This window comes from Ictidomys tridecemlineatus, chromosome 2 (assembly GCF_052094955.1).
Source record: "Ictidomys tridecemlineatus isolate mIctTri1 chromosome 2, mIctTri1.hap1, whole genome shotgun sequence".
NCBI classification, from domain to species: domain Eukaryota; kingdom Metazoa; phylum Chordata; class Mammalia; order Rodentia; family Sciuridae; genus Ictidomys; species Ictidomys tridecemlineatus.
In genome coordinates, this window is record NC_135478.1 from 198,309,982 (window position 1) to 198,330,259 (window position 20,278).

The 20,278-nt window shown below is 39.3% G+C and overlaps 1 long non-coding RNA gene across 1 annotated transcript in view; it reads left to right on the forward strand.

Annotated features, from left to right (window-relative positions):
* The window catches only part of LOC144375438 (uncharacterized), a 71,987-nt gene extending 59,305 nt beyond the window's left edge, over positions 1–12,682 (forward strand). Inside the window, exons 3-4 of the long non-coding RNA XR_013435297.1 lie at positions 418–537; positions 5,610–12,682. This is a non-coding gene — a long non-coding RNA (uncharacterized LOC144375438). The remainder of the gene's footprint in view (positions 1–417; positions 538–5,609) is intronic.
* The last annotated feature ends 7,596 nt before the right edge of the window (positions 12,683–20,278 follow it).

The following is a 20,278-nucleotide window of genomic DNA, read 5'->3' on the forward strand; positions in this document are numbered from 1 at the left end:
TAAATTTTTTAAGTCAGGGCAATACTTTATTCATAATATAAATTAAACAAAAAACAAGAATATGGTTTCAAATAAAACAATATGTGTCCCAGTACATAAATGCTTGGGAATAAGTACATACTGGAAAATATAATGAAATAAAAGCTACATTTAGGTGGAGAATGGCCTTTGAATTCATCAACTAAAAACACCAACCAAGATGAATGTGGTATGTAGACAACTAATTCTTTGAGTAGTGTTGCAATTTTCTGTGTTGCAAATCTCCCAAATAATGAATAACGTTTTTTAAAAAGTTCTGAACAAAGCTAAAGTACAAAGTTTTATTCCTAAAAAATTTAGGGTGTATTATCACTGTATATACTATATACATTGTGTTTGCATGTAACGTGTAATCAGGCTTTTGTTTTAAATACATAGGTTTCTACAAATTCATGACTGCCCAGATGGACATAGGAGAATTACACCAGGCCTGGAACAATTCTTGATTGTGCAGGACTCCTGCAACTCCCAAATGTTCACATCCCCAGCACCTGCCAGGTAACATTAGTCCTGATCCCCCCCCATCAGTGTGACAATCGACAAACAAACTCACTAATGTTTTTAAATGACCCACTGGGGAAATATAACTGGTTTAGTCTTTTCAGAGGTGGAAGCCATCAGATAATGAAGTCTAAGTGTCTCTGCAAATTCCTAAGCCAATGCCTCATTTCCAGTGTGGGATATGGAGAGGAAGAGGCCCATGGATAAATCAGGCAGGGAGGCTCCTTCAAGGGTTGCATTCTTTGGGGAAAGTTTTGTGTCCTTGCCCACACCATGGGCCTAAGATCTGATTCCCCGCCTTCCTCTCTGGGTGCTCCACCTCTGCCAAGCTTCCTGAAGGTCAGAAGGCACATAAATGATTCTACTGTGGCTTGGTGGAAGCTCATGAGCTAAGCATGCAAATTATGTCATTACAGCTTCAAAAAAGGGTCAGGCTCTCTTCCATTTCATTTTTTTCCCTTCAAAGTTTACCCTTAATTGCAGCCTCTAGACCAAAGCTGCAAGTCTTGGCATAGTTCCCATACTGTTAGAAAGAAATTATTAGATTTTTTTTTTTCCTATCTGTGTCTCCAATCCACTTCCAACCTGGTTCCATGCCCATATTGCTCTCTTCAGAGTTTGCCTGAACCAAAACTGATGGCTTCCTGCATTTTGTGTGTGCCACAACCACCTGGAACTGAGCTTTCCAGCCTCCAACACCTTCACCTCCTAATCACACCCGGTGCGTGGCCAATCTCATCACATCAAAAATATGCTCTAAAAAAGCAAGTTACCTTTATGCATCTATAGAGTCCCTCCCTGTCATATAAAGATCAGGAAGATGACATTGTATCAAAGAGGTCACTGGGGTTCCGAGAGATTTGTTGATTTGCCAATCAATTATTATTCTGACACAGCTAATAAGCAGCAGAATTGGGAAAACAACACAGATTTTTTTGTTGTTGTTGTTGTTGTTTGCTTTTTTAAAATTTTAATTCAGTAAGCTTTTCAGTCATCTGTTCACTAACCCCATCAAAATAAAAATCTCTTTGGTGAGCTAATTCATATTTACCTTTTCCACACTCCTTTGAAAGTTGCTAAGTCTCTCAAAATGCATTCCTGCTTTTCTTTTTGTCAGTACAGTTAGAAAACCCCTCATTTTGTAGTCTATCATCATATCCCCAGAAGTGCCTCTGCCCTTCTGATGGTTTAAGGTGCCCTTCCTTTGACCTTTCCAACATTATTATTTTTTCTGAATATACAGAAACTAGATTTGCCACATAAAAATATATGTGTGTCCTGCATTTGGGCACATAGGAATGATAATATTTTCTATTTTATTTCTGAAGTATATCATAAACCAAAGAGCTCTCTGGACTTTAAAACTTCTCAGGACGCCCGTCACTCTCTGAGGACCCAGCTTTTCATGCATTTCACCCTGTTCCTTCAACCACCTCTCCACCCCAAAAAATCCTATCAAACTTCAAGGCCTAGCTTGAATGCTGCCTCATCTATTGCATTAGACAGTGTTCTCCAGAGAAACGGAACTCATAGACCATTACACAGTGCTATGGTTTCGATATGAGGTGTCATCCCAAAGCTCCTGTTAATACAGGAAATATGAAAAGATAAATGATTAGATTAAGAGAGTTGTGACTTAATTGGTCCACAATAGTGGACTGAATGGACTGACTGGGTGGTCACTGGGAACATACCCTGGAAATGTCATTCTGTGGTTCCTCCTGCCTTCTCCTTCCCCACCTTGCCATGAGCCAACAGCTTTCCTCTTCTGGGCCCTTCCTTCCCTCACAATTTGCCGCATCACCTTGGACCCAGAGCAATGGCATCCATATCTACGGACGGAGAACAAAGCCATGAGTCCCAAATAATCGTTTCCTTCTCTAAGTTGTTCTTGTATGGTATTTTGGTCCCAAGGACGCAAAAGCTAACTAAACACACACACACACACACACACACACACACACACACACACACACACACTTTGACTTATTATAAAAAATTGGTTCACATGGTTATAGAGGCTAAGAAGTCCCATGGTCTGTCATCCACAAGCAGGAGATCCATGAAAGCAGATGGTATTGTTCTAATCTGAGTCTAAGCCCTGAGAACCAAGAGAAGCAATGATATAAGATCTGAGTCAAATCCAAAGCCCTAAATACTGAAGTGCCTCTGGTATCAGCACCAGCCCCAAAGCAGGAAAAGACTGATCCCAGCTCAAGTAGTCAGGTGGAGAGAGAGAGAAAATTCTCCTTTTTTCCACATTTCTGTTCTATTCAGGCCCTCAATTGAACAGAACAAATTAGATTATTTGATGCCCAGTCATGTTGGGGAAAGCAATCTTCTTTATTCAATCTGCCAATTCAAAAGTAATCTTTTCCAGAAACATCTTCTCAGACATACTCAGAAACAATTATCTGGGCATCCCGTGGCCAGTCAAGTTAACACGTGAAATTACCCATCACATCTATGAAGTCTTTAAACTTCCGACATAATTCCTCTGTTTCTCCCGTAGCATGCTCTCTAAAAATCCATGTAACACTTATTTAATTTTGCTAGATATTATTGTTAATTGCTCACAAATGTTTATGTTACATTCACTTACTTATTCTTAACCCTAAGTTTTACTTGATTCCTAGCTCACCATGTTCTTGAATCTCATCACTTCTTCCTGAATTTATTTTTCTTCTTTCTGGAATAATTTCTGCAAGAGGATCTGTGGATGATAATTTTCGAGTCTGATATGTCTCAGTTGCCGGAGTCCGGCTGCAGCATAATAACCGGGGGGGTGACGAATAACTTCTGTAGATTGATACAGCAGGAATGGAAGCCCTTTATTGTAGGACAACAGAGCTATTTATACATTTTGCACAGCTTATCTTAATTAGCATAAACTAGATACATCAGTCAACCAATAAGGAATCTCCACACTTAATGGCTTGCTTTTGTTACTTCTCAAACCACTCCCTCTGGCATTTTGCCAGGCACCATCCAGACTTGTTTACGAACTCTTAACATTTCTCTGGCAAAATACCACGTGTTATTTTGACTTGTCTACAGACCTTAACATCAGTTAGGAAGCTTTTTGCTGCAATTAATAGAAAAGTCCATACTCAAATGTTTTTGTCTTAAATGCTAGAGCTCAAACCCAAGACCTCATGCATGCGAGGCATGTACTCTACCACTAAATCACATGCCCAGCCCCTCAAATAGATTTAAAACTCAAAGAAACTCAATTATTTCACTTACCAGGAGGTCCTGAGATAGACCTGCTCCTTGTCATGTAAAGAGAAAGTCCTTCTCACCATTCTCTGTCTTTCTGTTCTGCTCTAGGGTTAACTCCCTTGTGGGCTATGGATGCTACAGTCTCAGGAATTATGGGCAGACATGTCAATGTCCAAGAAAAGCATACTCTACCAGTTCCTCTCTTAGTCTTTTTACAGGAAAGCAGATCTTTGACATGAGCCAACCAGCAGTTTTCTCTCATCTGATTTGCAGGACTAAGTCACCCAGCCCTCTCGATACCAACCCCTGTCAAGGAGAATGCTTACTGCAGTTGGCATAGACTAAGATACACCACCATAAACTTGAGATAGGGATAATGGTTGGTTTATCAGAGTACACTTGTAGCAAGGGCCCCCCAGAGTGCACTTGGTCTCCACGGAGGTGTGCTTGAACCAGGCTACACAGGATGCAGCCTTAGTGGTTACCTGGGACTAGGAGCTTGTGTTTGTGCTACTTTAGCATTTCCCAGGAAACCTGGACAGCACAAGACCACTTCACCAGGCCTGCAGCAGTTTTTAGTTGGGAATGGCCTTCCTGGTGAGAGAATAGGTGCAACTTGGTGAGCAGCCACCCGGGGGCGTTTGCTGTCTAGCTCTGGTGTCCCTGGTGAGCCAGGCTATTACTAGGTCACCTAAGGGAGCAGAGGGCAGATCCTGGAATGTATGGCAAAGTTTGTTTTGCCTGAGTTTGTCATCTCTGAATCACCTGGGGGAAGAATGCACACCTCAGTCAAACAGGGCTCTGCCCACATGGAAGTCCACTGAGCAGCTATGGGGTATGCCACACCATGATCCCTTGACACTTCAACTGTGGCTGAACCTTCACTCCCAATTGAAACTTGTTTTCCTTCAACACTGAAGATTTTACTTGATTGCCCTCTTACCCAGTATTAGAAGGAAGAAAACTGAAGTTATCTGTTTGGTTTCTTCTAGCTTTTATTTTTTTTTTTACTTTTTCTTGAATAAGCCAAAATGACATAATTTCATGTAAATTTGTGAGATTGCTTCATCTCATTGGCACATGCCTTTTAGTGTGAGATCTCATTTCTGTCTTCAGGTATTATTTATTTTGTCATTTATTTGAGCATTGTCTTAATTATGTGTATTTTATTCCATCAGATTAAAAAGATTTTGTAACTTTCAAGTATTTCATCCAAGTCTCTCTACTTTTCTAGTATGTTTTTCATCTCTTCATTTCTCTGTCTTCTATTCTGTAGGGATGGTTGGTTCCATTTTCCATATCACCAGGTAGCTCTTCAGTTTTATCTTTTCTGCTATTAAGCCTGCTACTGAGATTTTCTTTTAAAAAATTCATTATTGACATGTAATATGCTTACAGACAAGTGTACAAACCCAAAGTATACGAGTTGATGAAGAATCTCAAGTGAACACGCTTGTGTGACACTAATAAAGAGCTACATTGGGAAAGAGCTTGATCCTTTAATATATACGGTGTGTGTTTCCAATATGGTAACCCAGTAAAGTGAGAGAACAAAAAGAAGATGCAAAGTACCCCAAGATTCATCTTTAACTTAGTTTGCAGTTAAATCGAGTGAATAGGTTCTGAGAAGAGTTTTGTTCATATGGGTTAAACATAAGGTTCTCTGTCTCTACAGAGATCTAGGTCACCCATGTTGCCTACAACATTTCTAATTATTCCTCTCATCTATACCATCATTTTCCTCACTCTTCTTTCTTCCAGGAGAAGATGGTAGAGAGGTAAACTGTCTCCCCAGTGTGGTGCTCTGCCTATTGCTCTTCAAGTCATTGTCACTTATTCTTTTACAGGGAACTAACTCTTAGCAGAAATTCTCAAGAGGAGAAAGATCTCAAGACAATGATCACAATTTGCAACTCTTAAGTGGATCTCATGAAGTGTCAAAAATACACTATGTCTTTCAATGATGAAAAAATGTTATGATCAGTTCAATGTAACAGATGCCTATTGATATAACTATTTAGTAACTTATTGAAGTAACTTATTGAGTGACCTTTTTCTGTTATTATTCATTCAACAAATATTTATTGATCACCTACTTTGCTCCAGGCTTTAGTTTTTGGAGACATAGCTCCAAAGATGACACTATGTTTTAGAGGAAACTCCTATTTAGTTAAAAGGAAAGGCATACAGAAAGAATGAAAGTAAATAACAGAAAAGAGGATAGATCCTAGAACAGAATAGACAAATGACACTGGAGGTAGGTCAAAGAAGGGGACCACACTCAGATCAGTCAACCAGGATAGCTTCAAAGGGCATTTAAAACTCTGTGAATCTTGGTAGGAATTTGACAGAAATGAGGGGGAAAGAATATTCTAAGAGAGAAAGCTGCATAGAGAACAGGGTGGAACTAGGGTCTGTTAATTAATTGGGTTTGGCTATAACGAAAATAGAGACAAGGAGAAGTGAATTGTGAAAGAAAAAAAAAGAGATGGTTCCTTCTCTTTCTATTTCTCTCCACTCCCCTTCCCACAAAAAAAGAAGTTGATCTATATGCAAAATACTTACAGGTCTCAACTCAAATCAATAGCCAGTGGAGGCTCTGATGTCCAAAATAAGCTATTTTATAGATTTTTTTTAGCAAAAGTTTCCTGAATAAAAATAAAATTCCAATTTAACCTGGATCAAATGCTTTAAGTCAATGCAAAGTGTAAGGAGGAACCCTTGCCATAAGGACCCTTTCTTTCTTGTTTTTGATTTTAATATTTATTTTTTAATGGTAGTTGGAGACAACACCTTTATTTTATTTATTTATTTTTTTATGTGGTGCTGAGGATGGAACCTAAGGCCTGGCACATGTTAAGCGAGTGCTCTTCCACTGAGCCACAACCCCAGCCCAGGATCCTTTCTTTCAATGAATGGTTTGGAGGAAGCAAAAACTTGCCCAGAGTTTTCCTTAAGAAAAATATAAATATGCCAAGGTAAACACTGACAATTACTGAAGGGAAAGCGAGGAACAAAAGACGGGTAAGCGAGAAATGAAAGACGGAGACCAGGCAGAGATACACAGGAGAGTTTATTCATTCGACAGAGCTGACAAATAAAGGCCCTCTCTCTATAGGAGAGAGGCAAAACAGGCTTAGGTTCTGAGACTTTTATGGGGAGGCTCAGGAATCAGAGCCAGATGGGTCCTGATGTGGGCTGTTAAGGGTTGGGTCGGTAGGAGAGAGTGGTGAGCTTTTTTCAGAAAGGCCCTTGGGCGGGAAAGTGAAACTTTTTCCTTAAAATGGCAGCTATCTCTTAAGATGGCCATCCAGATGCTAAGCAAGGACCTTATAATTACAGAGTTAGTTCTGGATGAAAGGAACATGGAAGACTTTGTGGAAAATGTACATTCAAGCAAGGGTTTGAGTGGTGAGGCGAGAGCTGGAGAAGATAAAAAGACCAAACCCAGGTTTCTTTGTCGGTTTTGGTCCTGAGGATTGAACCAGGGTCACTCTACCACTGAGCTACATACCCAGCCCTTTTTATTATTATTATTTTTTTAAATTTTGAAACAGGGTCTCACTAAGTTGCTTAGGGTCTCCATTAGTTGCTGAGGCTGGCCTGGAACTTACGATCTTCCTGTCTTGGTCTCCTGAGTTCCTGGGATTCCAGGAGTGGGCCGCCATGCCCACCCTGCCAAACTCTGCTTTGTTTGTAACACTTTGGGAGAAAGAACCAGCAAGAGGGGATGGAGACATCTGTTCCTACAGGTACTGGCCCTTTCTGATTCAGGCAATCTGACCTAGCCAACAGATGTGGGTGTTACCAGAACTTCTCATTAGCATGTCAAAGGACAAAATTAATATAAACTTTGTTTAAAGATCTCAATTGCCTTCATTGGAGATTCTAGAATGAAGAACTTATGCTCCATAAAACAGAGTAAGTGTTCTGATGGGTGGAGCCAAAAGGACTTGTTTCATAGTCAGAAAAAGGCTACAGAAAGCAGAAACAAGGAACAAAAAGCAGATTAGTCATTTTAAGGTCTTTTTTTCCCCTTTTAAGGAAGGGACAAGGAGTAAGAACAGTTGAAAACAACATTGGTTTACTTCAGGTTATGTTTTTAAAGCTGAAGCAAGTTAATTACCATGCCAATTAAAACTGACCTGTGTTGGGAAATGCACAGTTACCTCTTTCTTCTGATTTCTGGAAAAGTCAGATAACAATTTCATTTTAGTTTGGTGATACGGAACTTGAGTATGAGTGACACCATTTTTAGTTTAATCTGGTTTTGGGGGGCCCTCTTGCAAGAGGTAAGGCCAACAACAATGGCCTGCTCTAAATTTTATGTACCGAACATAAAATTGCTAAGATAGAGAATTTGTGAATCCTGTAAAAGTTTTCAGGCATTCAAATAAGGACTTTCTTTATCTTTTAAAAGAATTATTATCGCTAAAATATTATTATATGTGATTCTGATCCCTATAAAGAGAGAGGCTGGGGAAGGCATTTGGGAGAAACAAAGGATGACTTTGAATTTTTTTTTTTCTTTTTTTGTACCGGGAATTGAACCCATGGGCGCTTAACCAATGAGCCACATCCCCATGCCTTTCTTATATTTCATTTTGAGACAGGGTCTCTCTGAGTCGCTTTAGGGCCTTGCTAAGTTGCTGAGGGGCTGACTTTGAACTTGAGATCCTCCTGCCTCAGCCTCCCAAGCCTCTGGGATTACAGGTATATGCCACCTTGCCTGGCTGACTTTGAAATTTCAATGCAAGATAGAAATATAGAGAAGGCCTCCCAAATGGTGAAAGCTGCAGATGGAGGTGGAAAGAGGGCATGGGATGGGATCAAAACACCAGTAACTCGGAGGGACTCAAATAGAGGGAGACTGAAGGAGGGGAGTGACCACAATGGTTCGAAGTCTTATATACCATGTTTCCATTCTGAAAACAATGGAGTCATCCAAGCATTTTAAATAAGGAGCAGACACTTTAGAAAAAGCACTGAACCGAGTTGAATGATAGGGTTCTGAAGGCAGAGAGACCAGTCCACGTTCCCCGGAGTCAGCAGGCAGTGCACGGTGGGACCCATCTCACAGTGTGAGTGACTGAGGTACGTCACAGAGAGCCAGAGAAAGAACCTGTGTTTGAACTGCCTGCTTATGTCATTAAGATCTCTCACCACCCCGTTTGTCAGAACATTGCTCAAGCCAATTCTTTAAACCAGAAGTTTTCAGGAATAAGAATATCACATACGTTGAGGAGATTTTAATTTAACTTGCCTGAGAACTGGAAAGCCACCTCTTGCAAAGCTCAGCACATTCCTCAAAGCTGCCCTCACTTCCCTGCCTGGCTTCTTGCTAAGAGGTCTCCATCCTAGGTCTCCACACTGTGCCAACCTCCACTGTGCTCTGGGATTGTGTGGAAAATCACAAACTCAAACTGTGAAAATGCTACTTCTTCACTTAGCTTTTGCAGAAATCCCACTTCCCTATCCCTTTCTATCAACTGTTTTATTTGTTACGAGTTTCATCAGCCCCCAAACTCTCTCTCCTCTCAAAAGGAACCTATGTTTAAAAGGGAATCCCTTTCCGGTCCAATTTGATATCATTTCCTAATATTTTTAGACTCATGTGTCCAAAAGTCTATCAAAGGAAGGAGTGGAAGGGGTGGGCAAAATCCTGCATCTGACCTAATATATGTCACTCAGGACTAGGTGCCACACAGGTACCAAATCTAAACTCATTTCCTTGTTAAAACATATGACACCATATATAACATAATAACAATATGGTGCATCTGGGTTTCAAAAAGGTATTTGGCAACCATTTCACAACAAGAAACACAGTAAAGAAATGGGGACTGGATAAGGTTGTGTGGTTTAGAATAATTCAAGCCTGACAACACCCAGAAGGTGTTGATAATGAATTGCCCACATTTTGTAGGAAGGGCTCTAATTTTAACCCTGTCCTCTTCATCAAATTTATAATCACTTGTAGTGATACGTGATATTAATTTTGCAGATGACCCAGTTCGTCTAGTGCAATGCTAGGTGTTTAGTAATTGCTCAATAAATGTTGAATCTAATCAAGAGGAAATTGTTGATGCTTCCATGATGGAATCACAATTGTAAATTAGTTCATTACACCAGAAGAAAGTAAAAATATGAATACAATAATATTGAAAAGGGATAAGTGTATTTTGTGCTCTTGGACTCAGATAATCAATGATACAAGCATAAATTTGAGAAAGCCCAATTTAACATATTTTAAAATGTCCAAAAAACAAGAACACAAGTAAAATAAATATGATTAATAGGTTGCTTTCTCCCCTTACAAAAGTAATACAACTACAGAGCTCATGTACCAATCAAGGGAGATAATAGCTTGTTCACCTCTGCACTGCACAGACAACATCTGGAAACCATGTTTCATGCTGGGAACTGCATTTTAAAAGGCTCATTTACCAAGACACCAAAATGTTCAGGGAACTAAGATTGCAGTTCAGCTGACCTTGCAAGATGCAAGATTATCTTGGATTATCTGGGTGGACCCAACAAAATCACACATGTTTTTAAGTGTGGAAGAGAGAAACAGAAAATAGAGGACCAGAGAAAAAGCAGTTTAAAAGGGCTATGCCTTTTTAACATGGTATTTACATAATGCTGAGTTTAGAACTAAAAAGGACATAGTACTTGGCCACAGGGAGTTGTTAGTCTTGTGATGAAAAATGACCTGAATAGATAAATTCAATATGTTTCCTATGATGGCCTGCACACTAGTATTTGTTTCAATTGCTGCTGTAACAAGATACAAAATTTCAGTACCTTATTTCTCTTATTCTCAATAAATTTACAATATATAAATTATTATTGCTAGCTTCTTTGTTGTTGTAGCTGGGAAGTGAACACAGGGCCTCCTGTATGCTAAGCACACACTGCTACTGAGCCACACCCTCAGCACCTATAACTAAAAATTCTGAATGCAGTTATTGTAAAATAGCATTGGAACACCTACCCACTTCCTAACACTAAACTGGATACTCGGACACAGAAATAAATGAGATGGTTTCCACAACTGTAGACTTCTATGCAGGGAGTCATAGGCTCAGTGCCTGCAATGGCCCCATAGGTGATACCTGTGAAGAAGGTGAGCCAACTGTGTCCATTAGCACAAGGGCCCACATGCAGTGTACACAGAGCAGCTACTATTTCATTTCCAGCCAATTTTTGTAGTTTTTAGTCCAGGGTTTTCGTCAGCTTTTTTTTACTGTTGTGACTAAAAGATCTGACCAGAATAACTTAGAGGAAGAAAAGTTTATTTAAGGACTCACAGTTTCAGGCGCCATTCCTCGGGGTCCCAGGGGAGACAGGACATCATGGCGGAAGAGTATGGCAGAGGGAACCAGTTCACATGGTAATCAGGAAGCAGAAAGAGAGACCACACTTGCCAAATACAAATATTTGGCAGCCCCAAGCCAGCCCCAAGTCCCACCTCCTCCAGCCACCCCTGCAGTTCAGTTAGCACTCAGTTAATCCCTACTGGGTTTAATTCACTGATTGGACTCTCACAGCCCAATCATTTCTCCTCTGAACCTTCTTGCATTGTCTCACGTGTGAGCTTTTGGGGGACACTTCACATCCAAACTAGAACACCCAGTGTTGTCCTATGTTCTAAGTTTTTTGAGAGAAGCTGCAAATCAATATATTCATACAAAAAGCATCAAAATGTGATGGATCAAAAGGGCAATTCCTATTAAACAAATTTGTGGGTCAGATTTGGCCCATTGTATACCAGTTTGTAACCTCTTTGTAAGGTGAAGAAAGGAGTTGGTCAATTCATCTGCAGTCCTTAGCTCAAGATAAAGCTGTGGATCTATGAATCAGCGTGGGGGGAATTATTTTCCCATTTTTATACCTGTGCAATATAATTCATATATCTTTTTATAATCCTCATAGTCAGAAGTAGAAACTTAATGATATTCTTACTATAGTTTGAAACCTGAGGGCTGGGGATGTGGCTCAAGCGGTAGCGCGCTCGCCTGGCATGCGTGCAGCCCGGGTTCGATCCTCAGCACCACATACCAACAAAGATGTTGTGTCCACCGAAAACTGAAAAATAAATATTAAAAATTTAAAAAAAAAAACCTGAAAGTCCGGTAAAGGTCCATGTGGGGAAGGCTTGGTGCCTGGCCCCTGGTGCTATTTGGAGATGACGGAACCTCTAGGAGGTGGGGTCTAGTGGGAGAAGTGAAGTCATTAGTAGTGTGTGCTTGGGATATTAGGACTCTGGTTCCTTCCTCTTGCTCTCTCTGCCTCCTAACTACCATGAAGTGAACAGCTCCTCTGCCACACAGTCCCACTATTATGCACTGTAATGACACAGGCCTAAAGACAGTAGGGCCAAACAACGGTACTCTTAAACTGTGAACCAAAGTCAACATTTCCTCCTTGTAAGTTGTGAATCTCCAGTATTTTGTCACAGTAATGAAAAACTAAATAGCTAACTAACATAATATTTTTGTTAACCTCTAATGCAAATTTAGCATTTCTTTTTCTTTTTATTTCCTTTTTCGTACTGGGGGTGGAACCAGGGATGCTCTACCGTCAAGCTGCATCCACAGTCCTTCCTATTTTTCTATTTTGAGACAGTATCTCATTAAATTGCTGAGGCTGGCCTCAAACTCGCCATTCTCCTACCTCAGCTTCCCCAATAACTGAAATTACAGGCATACACCACAAAGCCTAACCAGCATCTTCCTATGTATGAGTAGCAGCAACAGACTGGAGAACCTATAAATGGCACCCATAGAAATCACAGATATTTTTATATCACATTACTGAGCTGCAGCATCACAAAATAATTTCTATGCTCATTGCTACTTTCAAATGCTGCAGTTTGTAGATTAATCTTAAATCATCCTGTTTAATGTACTAATAAAGACACACACATAATACCATATCGTAGATTTAGATTTGCTTTTTTTCGGGGGTGGATACCAGGGATTGATCTCAGGAACACTCGACCACTGAGCCACATCCCCAGCTCTATTTTGTATTTTATTTAGAGACAGGGTCTCACTGAGTTGCTTAACGCCTCGCTTTCTTTTTAAATTTTTTTTCATTGTAATTGGACACAATACCTTTATTTTTATGTGGTGCTGAGGATTAAACCCCGTGTCTTGCGTGTGCTAGACGAGCACTCTACCACTGAGCCACAACCCCAGCCCCATCACTTTGCTTTTGCTGAGGCTGACTTTGAACTCACAACCCTCCTGCCTCAGCCTCCCCAGCTCCTGGGATTACAGGTGTGCGTCACGGCACCCAGCATAGATTTGCTTTCAATTCAATATTTTAATAACTGTATTCCATCATATTTGGTTACCTTTCTATTGCTTGTTTTATTTCATTCGTTCATTCATTGGCATTGGAAATTGAAACCAGGAGGACTCTGTCACTGAGCTACATCCCTAGCCTTTTTAATTTTTTTCACCTTGGGACAAGTTCTCACTAAATTATTGAGATCAGCCTTGATCTTGTTATCTTCCTGCCTCAGCTCCCTGAGAATGTGGGATTACAGGTGTTGACTACTATGCTTAGGTCTAATGCTGTTTTATTTAATGAATTTTAAAAGATTCTTTTTTTTTTTTTTTTTTGTATTGGGGATTGAACCCATGGGTGTTTTACCACAGAACCACATCTCTAGCACTTTTCATCTTTTTTTTGAGACAGGGTCTTGCTAAGTTGCTGAGGGCCTCACTATATTGCTGAGGCTAGTCTTGAACTTGTGAGATTCTCCTGCCTCAGCCTTTCGAGCCTCTGGGATTACAGATGTGTGCTACTGTGCCTGGCTATAAGAATTCTTCAAAAAAGGGTTCCATATGCTTCACCAGACTGCAAAGAGGCCTGTGGTATACATCTCATGTATACTCCAAGAACTTTTATTTTCCTCTACCAGGGATTGAACCCAGGCACTTGTACATGTTATATAGGCACCCTACCACTGAGCTACACCCAAAACACTTTTCATTTTTGTTTTGAGACATTCTCACTAAATTGCCCAGGCTGGCCTCAAACTTGGGATCCTCTTGCCTTAGCTTCCTGTGTAGCTAGACTTACAGGTGTATGGCCATACACCTGGCTACCAAGAACTCTGGAACCCATGAAGAGAGCGAAGGAGAAGGTAAGATGGAAGACTATTCCAAAATCTTTGATAAATCATTTGGGTATGGCCTTAAGTCATTTATGGGTCCCTACCTATCATGCAGGCCCTCTCACTCCTCTCAGGTACTGGAGTTAAATCCAATTTCAGCAAACAGGAGGGATCAAGTCTTGGTGAAAACTGCCTGCTGTTGCCAAACTCTACTATTTGAGTGGACTACACCAGGAACCACATTTTCTTCAGGAAATAGATCATGCTGGAACTTAAGCTGTATAGTTAAAAATGCAGTTCTTTTGTTTGAGCTCTTGCTATACTGAGAAGCTTCTGCTGGCCTGTTCCTTGTTTCCATTTAACTGAAGACTCTCTCGGCTGGTGGATGATCCCTGCTTACTTTGCAGATCTGGGAAATGTGTTTGGCCAGCTCCCCATGTGGATCGCCTGCTCTGCTTGCTGGATTTTGCAAATCTGAGCTCAGTTGTGGGTTTTGTATAGTTCCAGAATACTGGGGTTAGCTTTTCACATTCCTAGAGCTTATGTGTCTGAAAACCTTCAGTCTGGCTTTACAAATGATACAATGGTGTAACTCTAGCTCCTGAATGGCACTGTAAGTTTGATAATGATACCAAAACAAAAATAGGGAGCTACCAGAGATTATTAGCATGGGCATGTGAATTAAGCCATGTTGCAACAAATCTGTTTCAAGGGCAATAATCTAAATTTGGACAGAATTGAATTCAAGACTTTGGTTTTGATGGCCTTTCCCACATCCACTTCCTCTAAATAAGAAGCTTTCCAGATACATACTTAAATATGTTCCTAACTTGCATTGAGATGGTCCTCTAAAAGGAAATAGTGTCTACCAACCTCTTTTTTCAAATAACCTGATATTTTTTAAGTTCTAAATAGAAGAATACTCCCAAAGTTATGAACAGAAGAGTTTCCATACCTTTCTATAGTCCCCAAAGACACAGATTTTTATTTCTTTTGTTCATAGTGTTCATTTTTCCAGCCCGGTACTTGATAAGTTTTCAAAAAAAAAAAAAACTAGTTCTTTTAATAAATGAATTAATGCAATATGAATAATTATAATTAAAATGCCTACTTCAAAGATAACTGAAAGGATTATATGAGATATCATATGTGAGAACATTCATAAACTCTTAAGTCCTATGTAAGTGAATAAATTGGATTCACTAGTGCCATAAACCACAAACTCACACCATCCTTCATGCTGTATCTCCAAAAAAGTCAGAAACACATTTATATCAATTTGAATAGATGTGGGTTATATAAAAGCCCATCTCTCAGCAAAGTACACAATTGACATGTTCCTATTTGCTGCCATTCATCCGCCTTTTATTAATGCTATTCTGTTTGGGAGGAGCCCAACTTCCAGGGGCCTATCACCCTCACCCCATCTTGTATAGTACATTTTACATGATTCGTTTTAAAGATTCTTTTATCCTTGCTGTACTCGAGACACTGAGCACTTCCTAGCATGCCTGTCCCCCATGGAAACCTCTTTCCTCTCTGCCTCTCTGAGCTAATGGGAACAGCTCTATGAATGTGGGCATCTTTCCAGCCACTTGATGTGTGATGTGGCATCTTCCCTGGGTGTTGCATGCACAGTAGCTACTTCAGTGATCCTGGCCAAATGGCAGTGGAATGTCATCCCTTTCCAGGTCACTTCATATTATATCACATTAGTGGTATCTATTTCATTTGTGCATAATTCCAACCCCAGTAACATGTGCCGAGGCTTCCCCACCACCACGACCCTGCTCCCTTCTGGTGCAGGGAGACTTGGACAATTGTCCCTTGAGCTCTTCATCTAAAAATTGAAAAAAAAAAAAGAAAAAAGAAAAGAAAAGAAAAAGAAAAGGGGAATGCCTCTGGTATTCTAGTTCTTTCTGCATCTAAAAGAGCAATCGTTCTGGGGCTTTCTGTAAGATGCTTCATATCAAATAAATTAGATTGAAAGGGAAATCTATAAAAGATGCTGCTGTTTTTCTCATTCACAATTGGCATCAGATTCTTAAAGTAATTTAGGAGCCAAAAGCTGTAACATATGTGAGATGATGATGATGATGAAGAAAAAGAAGAAATAATAATCTAGGCTTTATGAAAAGAACAAAGTGTTTTTTGAAGAATAACCAAACTCATGTTCTACAAAGAAGACTATATAAATCTTACTCAACTATCAAGTATACTCGATACTGTACAGTGCATTCTGATAATGCTTTGTTTTTATTTCCTCCACTCTCAGGGTCTTATAACATCTAGAATGATTCTTCAAGTCACTTATTTCTGGTCACATAGTTCTGTTGCAGGTTTTGATATGTCAGTATGTTTTCAGCATCATCGGAATCATCATCCTGTCTATGAGAAAGGAAAGTCTAACTTCCCTTTTTTGTGTGTGGAGAAATTATTTCTTATTTGTTCTTCCAGTATGGAAAAACCTGGACACCACTATACTTACTACACACGTAGTGACACTAAATGTGTCTGTTGCAAAATGGACTTGTAATGCAGTCATTCAGTCACTTCATGTCCTGCATAGGGTTGACACACATACACATGTTAGATAGGGTAAAGCTAAACTCAGCATCAAAAAGTGCCACTCCACAGAGCTTAGTGACTTAATGAACAAATAAATTGACTTCTTGATTATGTACTTGCCTGGAAACCCCCAGTACTGCCAAAGGGTAACTCTCTTGTATGGTGATCTTTCAGTAGACCAGGCCCTCGGCAGGTCAGTTATCTTCATAACTTCTCCCTCATAACAACCTAAATGATGTTTATGAACTTAAAAATAGACCACAAGCTGGTGATATTATCATCCTGTAGCTTAAAACATGACCCATAAATCATCTTACCTTTTACCCTATGAATTTGTCTTTTCTCCCTTTGAATTATAGCATGGTGACTATTTTCACACCGTCGTGTGTCATGAGCAAACTGTTTATAAAATATAATACAATTCTCATCTTGAAGCTCTGTTGAGGATGTGAATGAATCTGAAGGCTTGTTCCTTACATACATGATTCTTCTGTTTAATAAAAATGCCAAGGGCTGATAATAAAGGTCTCTGTTTTTAATGTCTTATTTGCAATCATATTGATATGCCAGTGTCAGACTATCCTTTCTAAAGAGGAAACTAAACTTCAAAACACAAACAAAGAAATGTGTTCTTTTGTGTTTCATTTCTGTTGACACCGGATTTTTGTTCTGAACAAAAATAAAGGCTTTTTTTTTTACACAAGTAGTGACTTTGACCAAAAAGGAAACATAAAAGACAGCAATGTGTTGGCATAAGCCAGGAGACAGTGGCGACTTCTTATTTTCGTACTGCATTGTGAAAGACAGCTTTTAAAAACATTTTGAGAGACTGCTAAGAATAAAATAATTCTAAAGGTTCATGGTTCTTTTTAAAAATGTGACTTGAAGAATGATCAGCATTTGTCACTGAGGATAAATAGAAAGTTTAAAACAAGGGTTATAAGTGAGCATATTTACCAACAGAGAAAGTAAAAGAGTCACACTCTTCACATACATAGAATACAAGTCTGTTTACTGCCTTGGAAAACCAAGATGTTTGATTGGTTAAAACCTCCACGTGGTTTCTCCATTAAACTAGATTTCTTGAGCAAGGAGACCCACAGCAGCTGAGCAAACACTCCCGGAGTTATATGTAGCTCAAGACCACAGCAAGGGCCCAGGAGGTGGGGAGGCAAGCCACTCTGTGGGATCTGAGGGAGAGCGTTCTGGGAAACAGACCATCTGGGGGCCATCAGGAGCTGGGCTAAGCACATTGCCTTTACCTGTTGATAGGCCCCAGATGAGCAAGGCCCCAGACTCACAGCGCTCCCCACCCCAAGACACTTGAGTCTTGGTGCTAAATCCCAGAAAACTGCTTTTCAGGGCTCCCAGGACTGTCCCACAGTTAGTTTTGACACCAATTATTTCCTGCTACATTTCCTTTCTCCATTGCCATGAAGAAAATTGTGATGGGGCATGAAAAATAGTATCCTGAGCCAAATAAAACACTCTTTTTCAAAAGACTGTTCCTCTATCCTTCAGTTAAGAGCAGTTTGGCTTATAATTCCAAGTGCCTGCCTACAAACTTGCAAAATACTCAAAAGACCATAGGGTGGAATGGTATAGACTACAGTATGGTAGAGAATAAAGAAAAGAGACCTCAGAAGAGCTGGGGGGAAAAGGTCCCTATAGAGAAAATGGAGTGTTTTTGAAGGCCCTCTTCAGTGCCAAGGCATTTCCATGGCATAGAAGCATGGGGCAAGGTCATTATAGTCTCTGCTTATGTCAATCTTGAATGTTAATAATTCGCTTGTATTATTGAGGATACTTAGGAATCAGCCTTACATCTTGTTAAGACACCCAATATTAACAAAACACTTGTAAACTAAGATTGTCAAATATATGAATATTTAATTCACTTAAAAGATTCTCGGCATGCAATTCAATTGGAAAATGATTGTTTTCCTTTTGTATCACGTGCACACATGGGCACTGGCTCCCCAAGACACAAGACAGCACTCAAGGAAGGACTGCAAAGAGAAAGATGAGTAACAAAAAATAGCCAACGAAAAAGGGGGGAGAATTGAAAATCAAAATAAACTTACATCTGAAATGATGTGATTAATAAAGTAGGCAAAGAATGATCCTCAAACATCAAAGTCATGCAAGAACAGGGACGTTTTCCAAAGCTCCATGTAGAATAAGGGAGTCATTTCACAGTACCAACTATAACAATATACACAAAGCTAGCCTTCCTTTCTAGCCATAACAAAAATTACTGGAAACATATACAAAGTGAAGGAAAGAATTTTGGTTTTGAATATTGAGAATTCAAGAAGAGAAGCTATTTCCTCCAAAGGCTAAAAATCTACTAACTGAATGTGTGTGTGTGTGTGTGTGTGTGTGTGTGTATGCTATGTGTGTGTATACACACACATATATACACACTTGTACATATATTCTGGGACTGGATAATAAAAATTTTTTTTCTCCTTTTCCACTTTGAGAACCTGAAATAATTTAATCTTCTTGCAAATTTTTAATAAACAGTAGATGCTCACATTATTAGGCATATGTTTAGTAAAAACAAAAGAAGAACAGAAATTTAACTGAGCCTTTTTGTTTCCCAAGAAAAGTTCTCCTCAGTGCATCTTGCGATGATGACTTGGAAAGAACAGAGCAGGCTGTATTCTATGTAGATTAGTTCTGTTTGGAAAGTTATGGACTAGATTTTGAACCTATTTTCTGATAATTATAGTCACTTAAAATTTTTTTGTTATATGTTGTTAATATAAATAAAATCAAGTTCATAAAATGAAATTTCCTTCTTTTACAATAGAAAACTCTGGTAGCTATCACTTTAGCCTGGTGATCAAGAATAGCATCCTCAATAATGGGACAGATTGTCATGATGTGACTCTCAACTGATGCTATGGGAAGTAGATGATATAGTTTATATAATATTCTCATTCAAACCTTTCATCTGTTCATAATCACAAGGAAAAACACAAATATTCAACTTGAAGAACTTTCTCTAAAGCAAATTGGCTCTGACCCTTTAAAAATGTCAATACCATGAAAGACAAACAAGAAGAGATTTTCTAAATTAAAAAAACTCCAGGAGACAACATGACATAATACACAATCCTTGATTCAATCCCAGATCAAAAATAACTGCAACAAAGGACATTTTGGGAACAAATGGAAAAATCTGAATATGAATTCTATATTAGATATTACTGACTCTACAATAAGTTACTTGGATAGTTTTATACCAAATTATCTTCATTCTTAGGAAATTCATGATGAAGTACTTATAGATAATGTTTCATGATGTCTAAGTTGCTTTCAAATGAATATATCCATGTATACCCATCTGAATCCTGCATACACAACTGTCTATCTGTATATATAGAGAGGCAGGCAGTAGCAAATGCTGCAAAAGAATTGGGGAATCTATGCCAGCGGTAGTGGTAGTGGCACACTCCTGTAATCCCAGCTACTTGGGAGGTTGATTGTAAATTCAAGGCCAGTCTGGGCAACTTGTAAAACCTTATTTCAAAATAAAATTTGTTTAAAAAGGAGAGGGGCTGGACATGTATTTCAATGATAGACCACTTTCCTAGCATGCCTGAGCTTCTGGATTCAATCCTCAGAAACATAAAATAAATAAACTAACTGTAAATCTATTTTTTTTTTTTTTTGGTACCAGGGATTGAACAGAGGCGCACTTAACCACTAAGCCATATTCCATAGCCTTTTATATTTTTCATTTTGTGGCAAGGTCTCTCTAAGTTGCTTAGGGCCTCCCTAAATTGCTGAAGCTGGCCTTGAACT